At 39.7% G+C, this 18,154-nt stretch overlaps 1 protein-coding gene across 2 annotated transcripts in view; it reads right to left on the bottom strand.

Annotated features, from left to right (window-relative positions):
- Positions 1 to 18,154, bottom strand: part of RCAN2 (regulator of calcineurin 2) — an 86,062-nt gene that overhangs the window by 11,517 nt on the left and 56,391 nt on the right. The gene's annotated exons all lie outside the window — the stretch shown is intronic.

The raw sequence follows: 18,154 nt of genomic DNA, 5'->3' as shown, positions 1-18,154 counted from the left end.
ACCCAGTGAGTCTCACATAAAGTCCTAGTATCTTAACTACTGCAACCCAGACTTGGAAGTCTTAGAAGATGGATAATCAGCCAGAGCAAAGCCCCTTCTTTTAAGAGTTCTTTAACCTGAAAAAACCAGCGTTTGAGATGATTGGCCACACCATTTCACACGCTGAGGGCTATTATGTCAGGTGTTTGCATAATTACAGTAACCTGACGTTTTCTTTGATATATCTGCAAGTAAGCACTTCTTTCCTTCTCATCCAGGAAAACAATTTCTTATCCCTTAGAGTGGATAATTGGTAGAGGCTGCAGAAAGATGAAACAGAAAATGCAATTTATGTAATCTCATCAATACTTCAGTTCTCATCTGTTGATCTTACAAGCAAGACAAAGAATCCAGAACTACTTAGAAAAATGTATCCTGAAGCACAGTGAAGCTGCATCAGGGAGCACCAATAGCACTGTCAGCATGATACATTTGTTAAAAAGTTAACTAGGAAAACAGACCAGTTTCGTGGCAAGGAGTATTAAACACTAATACGCATGTAGCAGATCTCCTTTCATTCACTGCCAACTCTGTGGTCTTCTTCCCCACAACTGATAGTCCATCTCTGGCACCCTTTCAAAGGAACCTCCCTGTGGTCTATTAAGCTTTCATGATTTTCATTTCATTTTGCCTGACCTCACTCACCTCTTCCTCTCACCACAGGAGATACTTTGGAGGAGGGAAAAAAATAAAAAAAAGAGAGGAGAGAGCTCAGTGGTTTGGTTGAGGGTGAATAAAGGCATACAGTAATCCCACAAACAGCGTGAAGTTGATAGGTTTGTACAAGCCAGTCTAGTCATACCACCTAATGTTCAAATTGCTGACATTTCACACCTGAGTTATGTTTTTTAACTGCTTTGCTTACAGTTTTGCAAAATTCCATTTTCCTGAGCAGAACTCTACATCCAGTGACATTTGTATAAAGGTCAGCCAAAAGCAGCAGTCATCTCAGTCCTGTCCTGCTTGGAATTTTGATGCTACAACCTTCACAATGACCAGGGAAAGAGGGCTGGGGGAAGGGAGAGAAAGGGACAAGGGACCAGCATATAAGGAGGACTTATGCAGCGTTCAGAAACATGCAGTAGTGTGGATAATCTAAATAAAAGATAATAGTGACTAATTAAAGCTTATGTCTTTATGTTACCTATATTACCTATTTCAGACTTCTTCAATTTTTTTTTAAAAAGCACCTTGAAGTAAACAAACTTAAATACATAAATATATATATGAGAGAAATCAAGGTATTTATATATATACACATACATACGAGAGAGAGAGAGATGATCAAGGTATTGTAATAGAACTCACACAAGCTAAAAATAAGGAGCAAGGTGAACATTTCCTAGTCCCCTGTAGTAGCTCTCAGTTTCCCTACAAGTCAACAATAAAAAAAAATCATAGAAATTCATCATATAAAAAAAGTATTTCACCAACAGTGGAAGAAACCATGCATGGACTTGTCTGAACACTAGGAAGTAAGTATCTATTACAACTGACAATTTATTAGGAAACAGATTCTCCCTGTATCAACACAGCAGTATTTTCTTGCATTGGCCAGTCCTGTGTGCTGGCCCTCTTTTTGCACAGCATATATGACAATGTGGAACCTAGATCTTCGTTAGGGGCATAATGCAAAAGAAGGGAGAACGAGATTTCAAATGTGGGTCCAAGAACAGTGAGCACAAGGAATGTTCTGGGCACATTTCTGGACAATACTGAGACGTACTCTCATTAGGCACAGAAAGGGACAGATGGGAATATCTCTAAATAAAGCTGATTAAGTACTGGACGCCAAATGTAATACTGGGAGAACATTAAAGCACTATGGACTTTATTCTGCTTACTTTTCAATTTGATACTGGAGCAGCTTTAGAGATCCAGCTTTGATTAACACTCCTAAAAATGCCAGGGGGGAGGAGGGGAATGAAGCCCTCTATTTGATATTAATACAGGGCAATCTATCCACAGTTGAGACACATCTACTGCACTGACTCAAACTGCATCTCCCATTAAAAAGATTCATACATCTGAATTTTTCTACATTTTCAGCTGATAATAATAATGACCTCAGCAGAGGTCATTAATCATCAACTGCAGTTAATGGCCCTCAGCTGCATCTTGAGCCTCCCAGCTTGATATTAATTCCCATATGTCTTAATTGCTATTGCCTGTGACTTCTAATATCTGCTGAATGTACTTATCTCAATAAAAGTCTCAGAGTCATTCCAATCTCTAAGAAAATGTATCATATACGTTTTAAAGACCTAAGCAAATTCCATCCCTTTCAAGTTTCGCAGCTAAATTATTCAAGACTCATAATCCCCTCAATTCAGGACTTTTAAAGCGCTTTTAGGATTCAGTATTTTTAAGATGCTTTTAGAAAATAAGTCTTCAAACTTTCAGAATACTTTGAAAACTCCTGAAAAAAAATAAAGGAACATCCAAAGTTAAGCAGCAGTGTTGCTACTCTTAAAAAGTCAAAATGCATAAAGTCATGAGCGATGCATTTATTTCTAGGATTTGGGCATGTCTTCATCCATCCCAGGTATGTCTCCGTGAGAACCAATTAATGCTCTGGCGAATGTGAGTAGCCTTCATTTGACCAATACTGCAGAAGCTCTCACTTCTCCCTCCTGGGTTCCATGGCCTCTCTTCATCTCACTATTTCTTTGCCCAACACGGGGCACCTTTCCCCAGTTGTTTCCTGTCACCTTCCATCAGCCATCATTCACCACCTCTAGCAATTTCTAGAGTTGTTTGGGTTTTTTTAATTAACAAAATTAGCACAAAGTAGGAACATACTAATTAAGGCTGCTGATTACTCAAGCTTGATTGTTATCATTTACGACAGCCAATGCAGAGGACAAACAGAGCACCATCCAAGGAAGAAGTGAGCACTGGAGTACAAGGTCAAAGCTGTGCACTCATGGACTAAAAACTTATTCCTACTACTAAATGGGAGCTCACCTGGGAACCAAGATCCTATAAGTCCCATGATAGAAGTGATGAGCGAAATGCAGCCATAAGGAGGCAAACAAAATACTGGATGCATTTGGAAAAGTATTTCTAGTACAGCATGTAAAGTATTAACAACATTATATGGAGCACTATTACACCTCATTAAAGATGCAGGTTTTGTTGCCTGTATCCCAGATAGATTAAGCCAAACGGGAATAGATTCAGATACAGGCTACAGGGAATGAACAACTTGCTGAATAAGAAATGAAAATGCTTGGCTTATTTAGCAAAACAAAGCAAAGCCTGAGAGGAGATGGGACAATCATCAGTAGTTTACCAGAACTGTACAGAATAAAGACAAAGTATACTGTATAGACTGGAAGACTATGTTGGCATGAAACGAGTGGAAACAATTGGCATAATAAATAGGTTTAGTCTAGAAGTTAAAGAAGGTTTCAAACATCAGAGTAATGATCCAGAAACAACCTTCCAATTACAGCAGCAGTGGTGAATGATTTTTTTTTTTTAAGATTGAATTTGGTTAGTTCATGTGAGGGACTATGACAAACTATGGACACAACAAGCATTGTAAAACATGACTGCCTGAATTAGCAAGTGAATTGGGTTCTGACACAGCAAGCTCCTGTGATTTATTTCCAAACATTTCTTTCATGAATAGCTCCACTGGTATTGTGTTCATTCAGGACAAAAGCCAAGGCCTAATTCAAATCAGTGGAAGTCTTTCCACAGACATCAGTGAGCTTTGGATTAGAGCCCTAGAACTCAGAACACAAATTACATTTTATTGTTCAGTGTGTTTACGCTCATTATCACCCTTGTTACACGTTTGATTTAGGAGATGGCTGCGATTTAAAACTTTAGTCTAATCCTTTTTCGTAGAGTTTTGCAAGCAAATAAAGCAAGCATTTTTCCCATTTTAATTTTTCTTGTTCATGTATATAAAAGATAATCCAAGCAACCAACTGTATACAATAGGGAAACTGAGACATAATTGACAATTATGAAATATGTTTTCCCTGAAATTCATTCTGTACCAGATATAAATTTCTCTGTAAGAAATACTCATCTCAGTTCTGTTTCCACATAGCCACACTGGTTACAACACTGCAGAAAGATGGAATTTCATAGAATATATGGAGGCCATGCACCAAAGAGTCTTCTAACAAAAACATTCTACCAACAGATTAATTCCCCATTTACAGCAAAGAGGATGGGCATACTGGTTAATTCTGGTTAATATAAAGGAGTCACTAAAGTGGCACACATTTTTTAAAAAATAATAATACAGAAGCCTAGAAAATATCAGCTGGAAGTAATTTCAGGAATGGGATATGTCAATGCCACATGAAAGGTACTGTAATGACCTAGTGTGGATATTGTGTATGGCTTTTCTCATCCAGGATTAAGGAAGATGGAGGCAAGCTGGAAGAGCAACAGAAGAAGACTGCAAGGATGATGAGAAGTGGTGAGCTTGTTACAGGTAAAGGTGGATGATCTTGCCTTGGGAAACAGAAACTAAGGTATGATGTGCTACATCTAAGTATAAAGAAATCAGTAAATGATGTGAAGGGAAAGGGATTATCCAAATTAAAACAACCAATAGTGTTGGTATGAAATGAAGACTGCCCATTAAAAGATTTAGGCTCAAACTGAGGAGGTTATTTAGCACTAGACCCATAAAATTTCAAAGTGCCATTGGCCCAGAAGTAGCAAAAAGGCTAATTACTTTCATGAAAAGGACAGGAGGGAAAGATTACAGGACAGCAGTATGCATTTCTGTACTACTGAAAAAAAAAGAAAAAGGGCTTGATTTGTCTAATTAGAACTTTAAAGAACTGGGTTCACCTCAAGTGCTTTTAACAATTATTTCATGAGCCACAGAAAACACGCAAGCAGTTTGATATAACTCACATGTGAAAATTCCTTAAATGGCAAGAACTCCTGCAAGTAGCCAGTGTAAACAACAGCCTAATCAATGATCAAATTCTCTGCTTTTAAAAAGGTAAAACTTACCAGGAAACTTTGGAAGCACATATGAAAAAGTACTATTGATTCTCAGTTAAAATTCCAGGAGTGCTGAAAAGGGAGAAAATATTTTAAACCGATTATGATGATCGTCAATAAAGAGCTCCCATGGTCCTGTTCTCATGCTTTTAAGAAATGGCAGGAGAATAAAAGATAAATTTATCACTCAGAGACCACCTTAAGGCACAGGTCTCCACCTCATAGCTTTTTATTTTACCTTTCACTGAAGGTAGCTATAGCCAAGAGTGTCAGATCTGCCTACTCCCTCTTTACCAGTGAGACAGGTTATTATTTGAATAAAATATTCAGACTGAATACTACTGTCTTAATGTTGGTTTGTAGAAATTTTCTTCTGTTATCAAAGCGAATCCCTTGTACAATCCCAGGTGGAAACAGCGACAAAAAAATGCAATAGAAAAATGTGTCCTTCCACCTGTCATTCATCAGGGTACACTTTAAGATGGTAACGTTTCTACATGTGAGAAATTTTGAAAGGGGAGGAAAAAGAGGGGAACACTAGGTATTTTGTCAGGTTACCAGAATTACAAAGTAGTCTGCAATGACCGCCTGGTTACTGTACTGTCTAAAGCGTGTTTCTCACCTTGAAATTCAGTGCAAAGTTCTGCTCATCTCTTCCTGAAGTTAGATTAGAGCACTGAGATAGGAGTGAAAAGAGCTTGGGTTTATTTATTTACATTAAACACAGCACTAACTAACCTCTTCCAAAATTGCACAATTGCCTCAGTACCCAAACAAATCAACCCAGGTTTGCTACCCCAGTTCATGCAGTTTGTTGTTCTGTGCTTGGCTTTCTGTTGTTTTTAACGGGTGAAGGTCAGATAAATTGTGAGCCAAAGATGAAATGAAACAGTATGAGCCAAAACAAATTGGACAAGTTGGACTTAGAGAGGAGCGGGTTAAAAAAATGCATTAAATGTTGCTCTCTCCAGTTAAATCAAGACCAATTTGCTTGCACTATTGCAATCCTGTTAATGTTAAGGGGGATCCTAATACCTTTAAGTTCTACTACGTAAAGAATACACATTTTGTATTCCAGATGTGATGCTAAGTGACCTTGTTGCTCTGCTCTTTGTAGTGAACCAACCCTAAACAGAACACACGTTGGCCACAAAGCATATCTGCACACAGCCCTGGTCCATGGCTCACACATGCTGCCGTGTTACCCTTACACGCTAGGGCTGTTTTGGAGGCATCTGCATAGAACTTCTAGATCCTGAAGGCCGCATCCAGGATTTTGCCTTCATTTTGTGCCAAAATCATTCTGACAGCAGAAATATTTGATATAATGCTTACAGATTCAGTGTCTTGTTCCAGAGACAGGCTTTGAGAAAGTGTAACAGACATCACACAGTGTGGTATAGACATTTGTAATTCATCATCTCACAAAATGTGATGTCAAAAATAGGTGGGAAACTGGAAGAAGCTTGATAGTTCCACCTCACACTGGGACTGAGGCAGCAAGAGCCATCCCTCATTACCAGTCCTCCTGCATGAAGACAGTCCACCAGGGCATGATAGCACTGCAATAGCACTGCAAACGTCCTGGTACACAAAACAAGACAGACTTGCCTCTTGAAAAAGCAGCTGAAATAAATACATTTATGTTCAGCTCCAACTCATCAGCACAACAAAAAGTACAGAGATAATATCTGCCCCAAAGCTTAATGGAAACAGCATGCACATTTCGGAAGAGGCTGACAAATGTCAGGGGCACAGAATTTTGCTGCGTTGCCTTTTCTGTTTTTAACCAGCTCACATCCCTGTTTACCTCAATGTGACGCACATTCCTCCTGCTTAGCTCCACTGATCTGGAAACCAAAGGCTCCTTCAAGATGAAATAAATTGTTCCTGTGGCAATGCCAAGGGGGTGATTTAATATAGTTTGGAGACTTCTCAATTCAATTTCACACCCAACGATTGAGCTAAAAGAAAAATCCACACTTTACATTTCTTCTTTATATGAGCACTGCTATTTTACTGTATCACCAGCAACAGCTTTTCTGAGCACTCCATATTTGAAGTACTCCAGTTCCAGATGCCATATTAGCTCCCTGAAACACTAGGAGTGCTCTTTCAAACCGGTTGGCCAAGTGCACATTATATGACTAGATCTATTAGTTTCACCCCCCAGTACTAGGAAGTGTTCTGCAGAGACATCGTTCTTTGTTCTCTGAGAAGCTACTTTTGATTCCTGTGCTAGCTACCATTTTGTGCAACATCACTCAATGATGTCTTTTTTTTCTCTTTTGCGTCATATTTGGCAGTGAAAAAAAAGCAAGAACAGGTTTGTGGAGGATTTAATGCAATTTCTGTTTTCCAAATAGCAGCTTACATTTTGGCTCTAGAATGATAAAAATAATGCTAATAACAAAGACACGAAGAAGTCCAAGGAGCTCATCTGCATTGGATTTAAGAATGTACATAGTACAATACCGGCTATCAATTTTGTCTTGTTGCTGCAAACATTTAAACCCAACAATTAATTGGTAGCACAAGAAAACAATTACTGTGTATACGTTTAGCCTGTTTCAGTAATTCCTAAAGTTCCTATTATCTTAATTTAGCAAACAAAACTAAGGAAGAAAAACAACCTTAATTAGTTTTTACCAATAGCTGCTATGTTTGTATCACTAAGGGTGTTCCAGTAGGAGCAGACTGGTGCTGAGGACTTTCTGATTAGGTGCCATGGAGTGAATGCTCATTAGGAGCTGGAGCATATTAGGCATGCTACTGGAGAGCATCTTCTATATTAATTTCATCTCAGAGATATCCAGTTCATGAACTGCTCTGTGATGTGAACAAAAAGCACAGTTAAATAAGATCAACAGGAAAGTTGCCTCATGAGAATCCCCAGCTTAGACTAAAAATGCTAATGTAGACACACACAAGTATTTCCCATAAGAATAGTTAGCCGGCACTCCTGGAAAAGCCAAAAAAAAACCCCCAAAAAACAACCTCAAATTGAAGTGCTAGGGACAATAATAAGGGACTGGTAGTCGAACTTGTGCACGAAACTAGGATTAAAGTTATGCATTATGAGAAGTTGTGTGAAAAATATTCATACTAACTGTACAAACTAAGGGACTGTAAGAAATGCTAGATAAATATCCATCTTCTTATTGCACTATTTTGCATTGATCTTTGACAACATAAGTTTCATCTGCTCAACCCTTCTGAGGTATACCACTCTCCTCTTCTGTGTGGTGACACTGAGGTGAGGACAGAGTCGCTTATAGTCACAGTGCCCACTTTCGGGCAACCATCGGAGTAGAACCAGTGTTTCCGTAACTCATTCAGGAGCATCTTTCTTCTACAAGCATACAAAAACCAAGTCAGAGCATCTAGAAAGCTCAGTCTCTTAAAAATCTGTTCCCGAGCCCGCTGAAGTGTCAGGGGACACGTCTGTCGCTGTCAGTGACGCAGAATCAGGACTTCACTGAACAGAATGCTAAATACAAGAATGAAATATAATAAAGTGAACACTAAGAGCTGAGAAACCTTGTTTTATTTATACTCTTGGAACTGTAATGTTGTAAAACAACCATAAAATACATACTATTCATTCCCTGTCTCTGTCAACCCAGTTAAACTAGACAAATAAACAAGAAAAAGCCATGGGACAGTTTAAACAAATAAAGTGCTTGCCTTGCCATTTCCTGATTTACTATTTTGCCTACAGTGATCAACATTTATAGCAGTTCAGCTGTTTCTCATCACGGTCATGGGGAATTTTTTTTCCCTTCTCTCTCCCCCAACAACTCCAAACTGCACTAACATGACTAAAAATACAGTTTGAACTTGTCTGGATTTAGAAAGGACACTGACAATTTTGAAAGTGACTGTTAAAAAAACCAAGCAAGAGAGTAGAAGAGAATCTCATCCTGTGCTCCTCCATAAATGTCGTTTAACTGTCAAAAAAAGGTACAAGGGAAAACTATTGACCCACCAATACATATCCGCAGAAGTTTAGTAAAAAAATCTCTGCTAAAATGTAGCTTCAAATACAAAGGAAAACAGTCTACCGAGAGACAAAAATATAGAAGTCAGTTTTCACTCAAGGCGTTAGTCTTACTTTGCACCTCTGCACTAAAACATAAAACAAAGAGCCTCTTACTACTCTCTCTTGCCTTTCTCCCCGCCATTGCAGCCCACAATGAGTGGGCAGAATCTGCAGTACTGTGACCACCGTCTAACACTCTGGTTGTACTATTTGTCTGTTTCTTATTCTTGCCAGTCTGTCCCCACCATCTGTCATTTGCCGTCTTACACTTAATTTGCAAATTACTCAAGCAGGTCTGTTGTCTGTATACATTTGAACAGCTCCTAAAAACTACAGCCTCCAAGACTGGAGTCTCTTTATACAATAAAGATACATAGAGGACAATAATACACTGTCTCCAGTTGAGTGACTGAATGGAGTCTGTAGCAAACCTACATAAACTACATGTGAATAGCATTTCAAGCTTAACAGTATACAAAAGAAGTATCAGAAATAAACATACAAGGAAGAGATAAAAAGAAAATTAAGAAAAAATCATCCTAAAAGGCTTTTATGATTCAATAAAGTCTTCTTCTGTACCTTGCCAGTGAAAACCCATCTTCATCATCAATTATTTTTGCATATTTTCTTTTTAACCTATTTTGCTCTTTGTAGTCCTTCCTTCACTAATTGTTTATATGAAAACATTTGAGCTTGATGCATTTATTTGAAGGGAAAAAAAAATCTTTTTTTTACTATTACATAGGATATAGACTTTTCTAATAACAGGAATTGTGCTACCAAAAATGGGAAGACACCAGTGTGTGTGTGTGTTTGTGTATATATATATATATATTTAAAAAAAAAAAAAAAAAAAAGTAAGAGAGAGGATAACTACAGGTAACAGTCTGTTCATCCTAACTTCAAATGGCAGAACTTCCATAGACTAAAATGATGATATTGACACAGTGCACTCAAAGAGGCAACTATAAGAGATTGCAAGTATATCATTCTCCCACAGCCACTGATTGGTGCCCTCAGAGGAGCCTCAGATGAACTATAATCTGCTGGGTATAAATGATCTTAATGCTGTTATCACTCTAAAAAGTTTACTGTGATTTTGATTTTGCAGATCATGGAAGAAAATAGGTGGAAAGTATCTGCATAAACAGAGATGATGCACTCTTCCCTCCATGCTGCTTCTATACTGTCACTGTAACACCCATTTCAGCATTGTCCTACAAAAAAATCGAAGATGCTTTCCAGTTTGAATAAACTTCAGTGAAAAAAAATGTGCTTGAAATATTTTTACACTTAGAGAGGCTGTCTTCTCCCCCATCAGATGTCTCACTTGTTAGAGGACTCCAGGATCCCAAGCTGCACAGATGCTCAAATATGAAAGAAATGCTGTACATTGGTCTACCTGCCTAATTAAAAAAATTGCAACAGTGTATTTTCATTTCCAATATATACCACTATGCTTAATTAGCCTCTAGAACTTCATAGTGTTACAGTACCTAATGAAATCAAGAATTTAGCACATGTCAGAAAATTGGGCTTGTGTAGGCCAGAAGAGAGATTTTGGGCAGACTTGGTAAGCAGTTTCCCGGCACCCAAGAAGGAGTTACTGAGATGACAGAGCCAGGCTCTGTATCAGGTACATAAGGGCAGAAGAAGAAGAAGAAGAAGCAATGGTTTCTATGTGCCTCAACAGCTGCTAGTACTGTCCACTACTAGACAGGATACGGACAAAGGAATTTCAGTCTTACAGTGATATAATTGTTTTATTAGGCAGATGGAAGAAACCCCAGGGTGAAAAAGCAAATATTCCTGACCAAACTGCTCCCATGTAATTTTTCAACCAACTGGATAATTTCCAGTTGGCACAGATTTTGTTTAGAAACAAGAATTGGAAAGTAGACTAATCCTATCTTACAGCTAAACCCAGCACTGCTCTTCATCAAAATCATTTTCATTTCCTGATGTGAAAAATATAGCAGTAACAGCATGGTATTAAAATGATACTGGACTGGCATTATGAAACTGAAGCCGCTCTTCAGAGAAGCTTGCATCCAGAGCAATCGGTAAGAAGGCAACAAGCCCAGTGACTGGCAAGCAGAGTGGTAACCAAATGTAGGTTTTATTCTTTTTATGAACAAGTTTTTTTAAAAATAAGTAGGACGTATAAAAATAATTAGTACCCCGTAGAGTCCAGTTTCTTGCCCTGCAGCACTGTTTCACACTGTCTCTGTGTCAAAGAAAGGTACATGCCTTGTGAATGCCATTATGTAAGTCTATAATCTGTGTATCTGCAGTGGGAGACAAACATGTAGACTTGAGGAGTCTGGCTTTGAGGTCAGTGAGGTTTTTGATTGAGATCTATTTGGTGCAAACAGATTCTAAGTGACATGAGAAGATGTGGGACTACTGATTTCGGGGGGAACTAGTCAGTCAAAATAAAGGGAAGCAACCTGTTCACTACTGAGGTTACATCTTCAAATGCCAGAGGGTCTCCCAGACCACTCAACCTGATGCACGGACTATACCTGAATCCAGCTGCAAATCACTGCACTGCAGAAGCAGTGTCAGTTGTAGCCTCAAGAATAGAATTTACACTTTTCAAATTCAGTTGAATTGTTTACTTAATCAGTATGGGATACTAATATTTAATTAAGAACAAATTATCAATTAAAAGTGAACAAGTTTATCCTACAAGTCCCTTAGTGCAGTCCAAAGACTCCTGCCAAGAGGTATTTAAATCAGAAACACAGCAGATCCATACTTGCTACATATAAACCTCAAATTTGATGGAAAACATTTAGGGGAGAATAAATCAAAAGAGGTTGAAAGCAAGGGTACCTTCCTATAGACAAGCGGTCTCAAAATAGAGTAGTTCAATATATACCAATCTGCAGCTATTATCAACCACATACTTTATTTTACACAGAGATATACACTCCTATTAATTACCATTTTACCATACCTATACCAATTACTTATTCCCTCAATGGGTTTGCGTGGCAAGGTTTTGGTAGCGGGGGGGCTACAGGGGTGGCTTCTGTGAGAAACTGCTAGAAGCTTTCCCCATATCCGACAGAGCCAATGCCAGCCAGCTCCAAGATGGACCTGCCACTGGCCAAGGCTGAGGCCGTCAGCGACAGTAGTAGTGCCTCTGGGAAAACGGATTTAAGATTTAAGAAAAAGAAACTGCAGCCAGAGAGAGGAGTGAGAACATGTGAGAGCCCCAGCCCTGCAGACCCCAGGTCAGTGCAGAAGGAGGGGAGGAGATGCTCCAGGCGCCGGAGCAGAGATTCCCCTGCAGCCCGTGGGGAAGACCATGGTGAGGCAGGCTGTCCCCCTGCAGCCCAGGAAGGTCCACGGGGGAGCAGATCTCCCCCTGCAGCCCAGGGAGGACCCCACGCCAGAGCAGGGGGATCCCTGAAGGAGGCTGTGACCCCGTGGAAAGCCCGTGCTGGAGCAGGCTCCTGGCAGGACCTGTGGCCCCATAGAGAGAGGAGCCCACGCTGGAGCAGGTTTTCTGGCAGGACTTGTGACCCCGTGGGGGACCCACGCTGGAGCAGGCTGTGCCTGAAGGACTGCAGCCCATGGGAAGGGACCCACGCTGGAGAAGTTCATGGAGAACTGTCTCCCACGGGAGGGACCCCACACTGGAGCAGGAGACGAGTGAGGAGTCCTCCCCCTGAGGAGGAAGGAGCGGCAGAGACAACATGTGATGAACTGACCCCAACCCTCATTCCCTGTCCCACTGCGCTGCTGGAGGGGGGAGGAGGTAGACAAAATCAGGAGTGAAGTTAAGCCCAGGAAGAAGGGAATGGTGGGGGGAAGGGGTTTTTTAAGATTTGGTTTTATTTCTCATTACCCTACTCTGATTTGACTGGTAATAAATTAAATTTTTTTCCCCAAGTCGACTCTGTTTTGCCTGTGATGGTAACTGGTGAGTGATCTCCCTGTCCTTATCTTGACCCATGAGCCTTTCATTATATTTTCTCTCCCCTGTCCAGCTGAGGAGGGGCAGTGATAGAGCGGCTTTGGTGGGCACCTGGCATCCAGCCAGGGTCAACCCACCACATTCCCAAAGTAAATTCTCCTTATCCAAGACATTTTAAACCTTTTCTTAAAGTCCATCTGCTCTGCTTCTGTTTCACTATAAAACTATATAATCTATAAAACTATATAAACTATAAACCTATATAAAATAGTTAAAGCTTAAGCAGAAATTTTAGCAAACACCGAGCCAATGACATTCAAAAATATTCTGCATTGTTTTCTAGGATGCAGTATGCATTGTATAATCTCCTGTTTTGGGACTGCTACTGTATGCCAAGCAAATGTTTTTATTCAGCAATACTTAGTGACACCAAGCTCTTTGCCCTACCCCAAGAAACATCACTACTTTGGGAGTTAAAATTGTGGGCAGGAAGCTTAGATCACTACAGTTTTTCAACAGTTTGTCTAGTTATCTGCTACAAAAGCAAGAAATAGATATCTAAACATCTTTCCTCTTTATTCATTTATTTAAAAAATTCAGACAAAAATGCATCAACTTCCCAAACCTCCAAAACTTTAAGTATGCCAATAATTTACTTCAAACATAAGCAGCATACTTATTACTGTTATGGCCCAGCATTTGGCTTTGCTCCCAGCTGTCGTGATTAATAAGAATTTTTTTTAGTTCAACGATTCTCAGATTATGGTTCAAGGACTAGCAGTCGCCTGCAGAAAGCTGGCTGGTCGCACAGTCCTGCAATTACTCTAATATAATCAGCTGTTTCTAAACATAAAGGTACTACCTTTCACACTTCAGTAGTTTTCTTCTTAGGATCTGTAAACAAGATAGCAACATGAAATCTCATTTTTAGACAAAAAAATGTGCATCTGAAAAGTCTAACCAGCCTGAAGAGACAAACAGTGCACCTGCAATAGCAAGCTTACTTAGACTGACCAGCGGCCACATTAGCACAGAATCCAAACTAATAAACTGCCACTCAACAGAATTAACCTGCCCAGCATCAAAGTACCAAAGAAAGAGACTCTAAGTGATACACTCTGTCATCCATATGTCTGGAAATTACCTGTAGGAAATCATATCCTGGGCTGCATAAAAGGAAGGGTGGCCAGCAGGTTGAGGGAGGTGACTGTCCTCCTCTCCTCTGTTCTGGTGAGACCCCAGTTGGAGTACTGCGTTCAGCTCTGGGGTCCTCAGCACAGGAAAGACATGGACCTGTTGGAGCGGGTCCAGAGGAGGCCACAAAGACGATCAAAAGGATGGAACACCTCTCCTGTGAGGAAAGGCTGGGAGAGTTGGGGTTGTTCAGCTGGGAGAAGAAAAGGCTCCAGGAGGACCTTATTGCGGCCTTTCAGTACTTACAGAGGGCTTATAAGAAAGATGAAGAGAGACTTTTTACCAAGGCCTGTAGTGACAGGACAAGAGGCAATGGTCTTAAACTGAAAGAGGGTAAATTTAGATTGGACATAAGGAAGAAATTTTTTATGATGAGGGTGGTGAGACACTGGAATGGGTTGCCCAGAGAATTTGTGGATGCCCCATCCCTGGAAGTGTTCAAGGCCAGGTTGGATGGGGCTTTGAGAAATCTGGTCTAGCAGAAGGTGTCCCTGGCCATGGCAGCGAGGGTGGAACTAGATGATATTTGAAGGTCTCTTCCAACCCAAACCATTCTGTGATTCTACATTTGTTTTGATCACAAAAGCATGATACTGCTGACTATTACTCACTGCAGTTCATTAGAATTTGTGAGATTTGCTTCACACAACTCTTCAGACACATGAATTTCTTCATACAGTTGTGATTTTGATTTCTTTTCAGGTGTACTCCTTTGCACTGAATTTCATCCTGTTGCTTAATTAAACGTTGTTCAGAATGTTGACCCTGCCCCACCAGCACGGTGTCATCCACACATTTTTTTAAGGTATTTCTCTGTTGACTAGCATCATTAATCTCGACCTGGTTCCAGGAAGAAACATGTGAGCTTATCTACTTAAATGCCTTCACTGTTTGAGAAGGAACCACTTCTGCTTTGGACATTTTTCAAACAAGTACGCACCCACTTTACAGAAATTATATTTAGACTGTAGATCACTTATGAAAATTACTGGAACAGCCTGAAGGCTTTAGTCAAAATATCCACCTTCCACGTCTCCTTTATCCCAGTTATCCAGTTGCCCTCTCAAACAAGGCAGGCATATTGATTTGACATGATTTGCTCTAGACAACCCAGGCCTAATTACTTCCAAAGTACTTACAAACTTATTTCCAAAATTCAAGTTAGATAAAAATATCTGTAATTATCCAGGCCTTTCTCCCCCTCCTCCTTTTAAACAGAAATGCTATTTCTTTCCATCTCCCATCCTCGGCAGTCTCTCTGTAACCTGTGAATTCCCAAAGATAATTTCAAATAGTAGAAAGATTATTTCAACTATATCATAAAGCATTCTTTGGTAGATTTTATCAGGTCCTGTACACTTGAATAACTGTCTTACCTCTGTATTTTTAGCAGTTTTTCTCTGCTCTGGCCATTACTAGGGTTGGTTTTTTCTGTTAATTTAGCTCATTATCTGTCAAGCACTTTACATAACACACATGAAATCAGTCATACCATAACCCTCCCCACACTGTTTGTTATGTATGTATCTTGCTGTTAATGGATTTGCACATTGTTTTCCTCTTCTTTTTATGCATCACAAGACTTTCCTTGTTCTTATTTAAATCCTCTGCTAATTGAAATTCATTTTATGATTTTGCACACTTGGTTTTCACTTTATATATAAATCCTTAAACTGTTGTAAAGCAAAAGGAGTATCTGATCTGGCCATAACAGTCTCTTAATGTACATCCCATCTGTCCTTTGCATCAGGACAGATAATCTCCATTATGCATTCAAACACGCCTCCTTAACTGCTAATTCTCATGCACTTCTCTGTCTCTCAGATAATCTTCTTAGGAGACACTATTTACCAGCTCCATAAGGTTGCTGAAAAGTACTTTAAAAAAAAAAAAAAAATTTCCTTGTTCATCTGATCTTAGACTTACTTTATTTCAAAAGCTTACTTCAAAGTAATTTTCACCAAAAGTACTTGCCATTATTAATATCTTCCTTAATTGCTAAGATCAAAATCAAAAATCAAAACCAAATTACCCACCTCCATTTGCTGAAAGAAGCGTGCCCAGAACATTTTCATAATTTTGATATATCACATCTTACTGTATCACTTACTGGTTGGATACTTTTAACAATTTAGAAATAATAGTTATTTATTTCTAGTATCATCTACCACACTGGACAAAAACAACATGGGAAAACACACAATTCCTTCTTGCATTCCAGAAGGATGAAGCAGAAAGGAAGATAGAGAAGGTAGGAATAAGTTACACCAAAAGAAAATAGATTGGGGGGGGGGAGGGGTAGGGTTTACAAAATATTTTCTGTTCCATGCATGCCTATGTGTCTTAGTCTAGCCACATTCAATCATCTAATTCCTTGTAAGACATTTAACAGCAAAAAGTTTTGAGGAGGGAGCTGAAAGGAGAGCAGCAGCAGCCCAGAGTAAGAGTTCACAAAGGGATTTTGTTAACTGGAGGTGGAAGGGAAGCCTGTGGGAGATGCTTTCAGGAAAGTAGAAAGCTGTCAAGATTAATTTACCTAAGTTTTCAATTATGCTAACACCTGCTTGGTGAAAGCTTTTTCACAAAGCCCTCCTTGTTTGACCATCACCGGATTTTTCTGGCATCTTGTCTCAGCTTCTGCTCTCAAAGTCCTTAAGTCATTCTGCTACATCATGAGAAGTCAAAGTCATCTGTTCTCACCTTGGTCTTCCATTGATTATTCTTGTTTTCATCAATTCTCCCTCCATCCCAACTTCTCTGCCGCTTTCACCCACTCAATTAGAAGGCCTGCCACAACCTACCTCCCTGCCCCAGCCTCCACAAGAGTTTTCTCCATACTTGGTCTTGCACCACAGAGGCTACTTCTGATGGGGGAAAAAAGAAAAACCCAACAAAAAAACCCACAAAAACAGCGCCCTGTCATCATACTGACTTTCCTCTGAAACCCCGTGCTCCCCTTCCTCATTTCAGCCACCTTTTTGAATAACTAACTGCTTTCCTCCTCCGTCAGGTTAAAACCACAGCTCAGGACTTCTACCTACAACCTGCTCCCCTTAAAGATACTGGCTTCTCTTAAACAAACATTCCTCTTTGAGGAAGAAAGGCCATTTCTGATGGTTGGTTGTTTTGGGGCTTGTTTTTTTTATCAGCACTAGCAAATGAAATAATAATCCCCCAAACAAACCAAAACAACCCCTTTCCCAAAACAAACAAAAAAACCCGCAAAAACAACCAAAAAGGACCCACACCAAACCAACAGCTACAGACAAGCGGTGATTAAAACAAATTTCCCAGTATAGTTCTAATTATTTAGACAATGAAAAAGTTTGTATTCTTATTGGTTTAGTTACTGGTTTTCTCTGAGAAACATGGAAAAGTAACCAAAACTGAATGAACCTTGTCATCACGCAAGAGAATACACAGCAGAGGATGATGAAACTTGAGGCTGGTAAACTTGGAGTAAGACTTATACAGCAAATGAAACAATCTTATTCTTATCTCCTCCATAAACGGAACATCATTTCTTGAGAGGATTAGCAGTTCTTTTACCACAATTTGTTCATCTGCCTGCACAACAGCACATCTGACCTACATGAACAAAAGGACGGATGAGATTTCTGCAAGGTTACCACTTCTCTGGCCATGACATGGGTATAACACAGCAGAACTCGATGTTGCATGATTCAGCTGTCTGAATGCCTCCGCCTTTTATGGCCAACATAACAAGATTACTCACTGCAATATATGAAGCAGACAGATACTTCCGCAAGTGACAAATTGAGCTGAAGAAATTACCGTGTACAGCTGCCTGCTGATACTGCTCTGAGCACAATAGGTTCATTGTGTTTCTCAGCTCAGTGACTATTATTTCAACAGATAGGACTATCTGGTGCTGCAAAACTGGAGGCTCTTCCATGCTGCAGTACATTTCTCCTCCTAAATATGAAGCCATCCTGCAAGATAAAGTC

The sequence above is a fragment of the Haliaeetus leucocephalus genome, unplaced genomic scaffold (assembly GCF_000737465.1).
Source record: "Haliaeetus leucocephalus isolate CR32 unplaced genomic scaffold, Haliaeetus_leucocephalus-4.0 Scaffold964, whole genome shotgun sequence".
NCBI lineage: Eukaryota > Metazoa > Chordata > Aves > Accipitriformes > Accipitridae > Haliaeetus > Haliaeetus leucocephalus.
The sequence above is the reverse complement of the archived record's forward strand: the minus strand, read 5'-3'. Positions and strand labels throughout refer to the sequence as shown.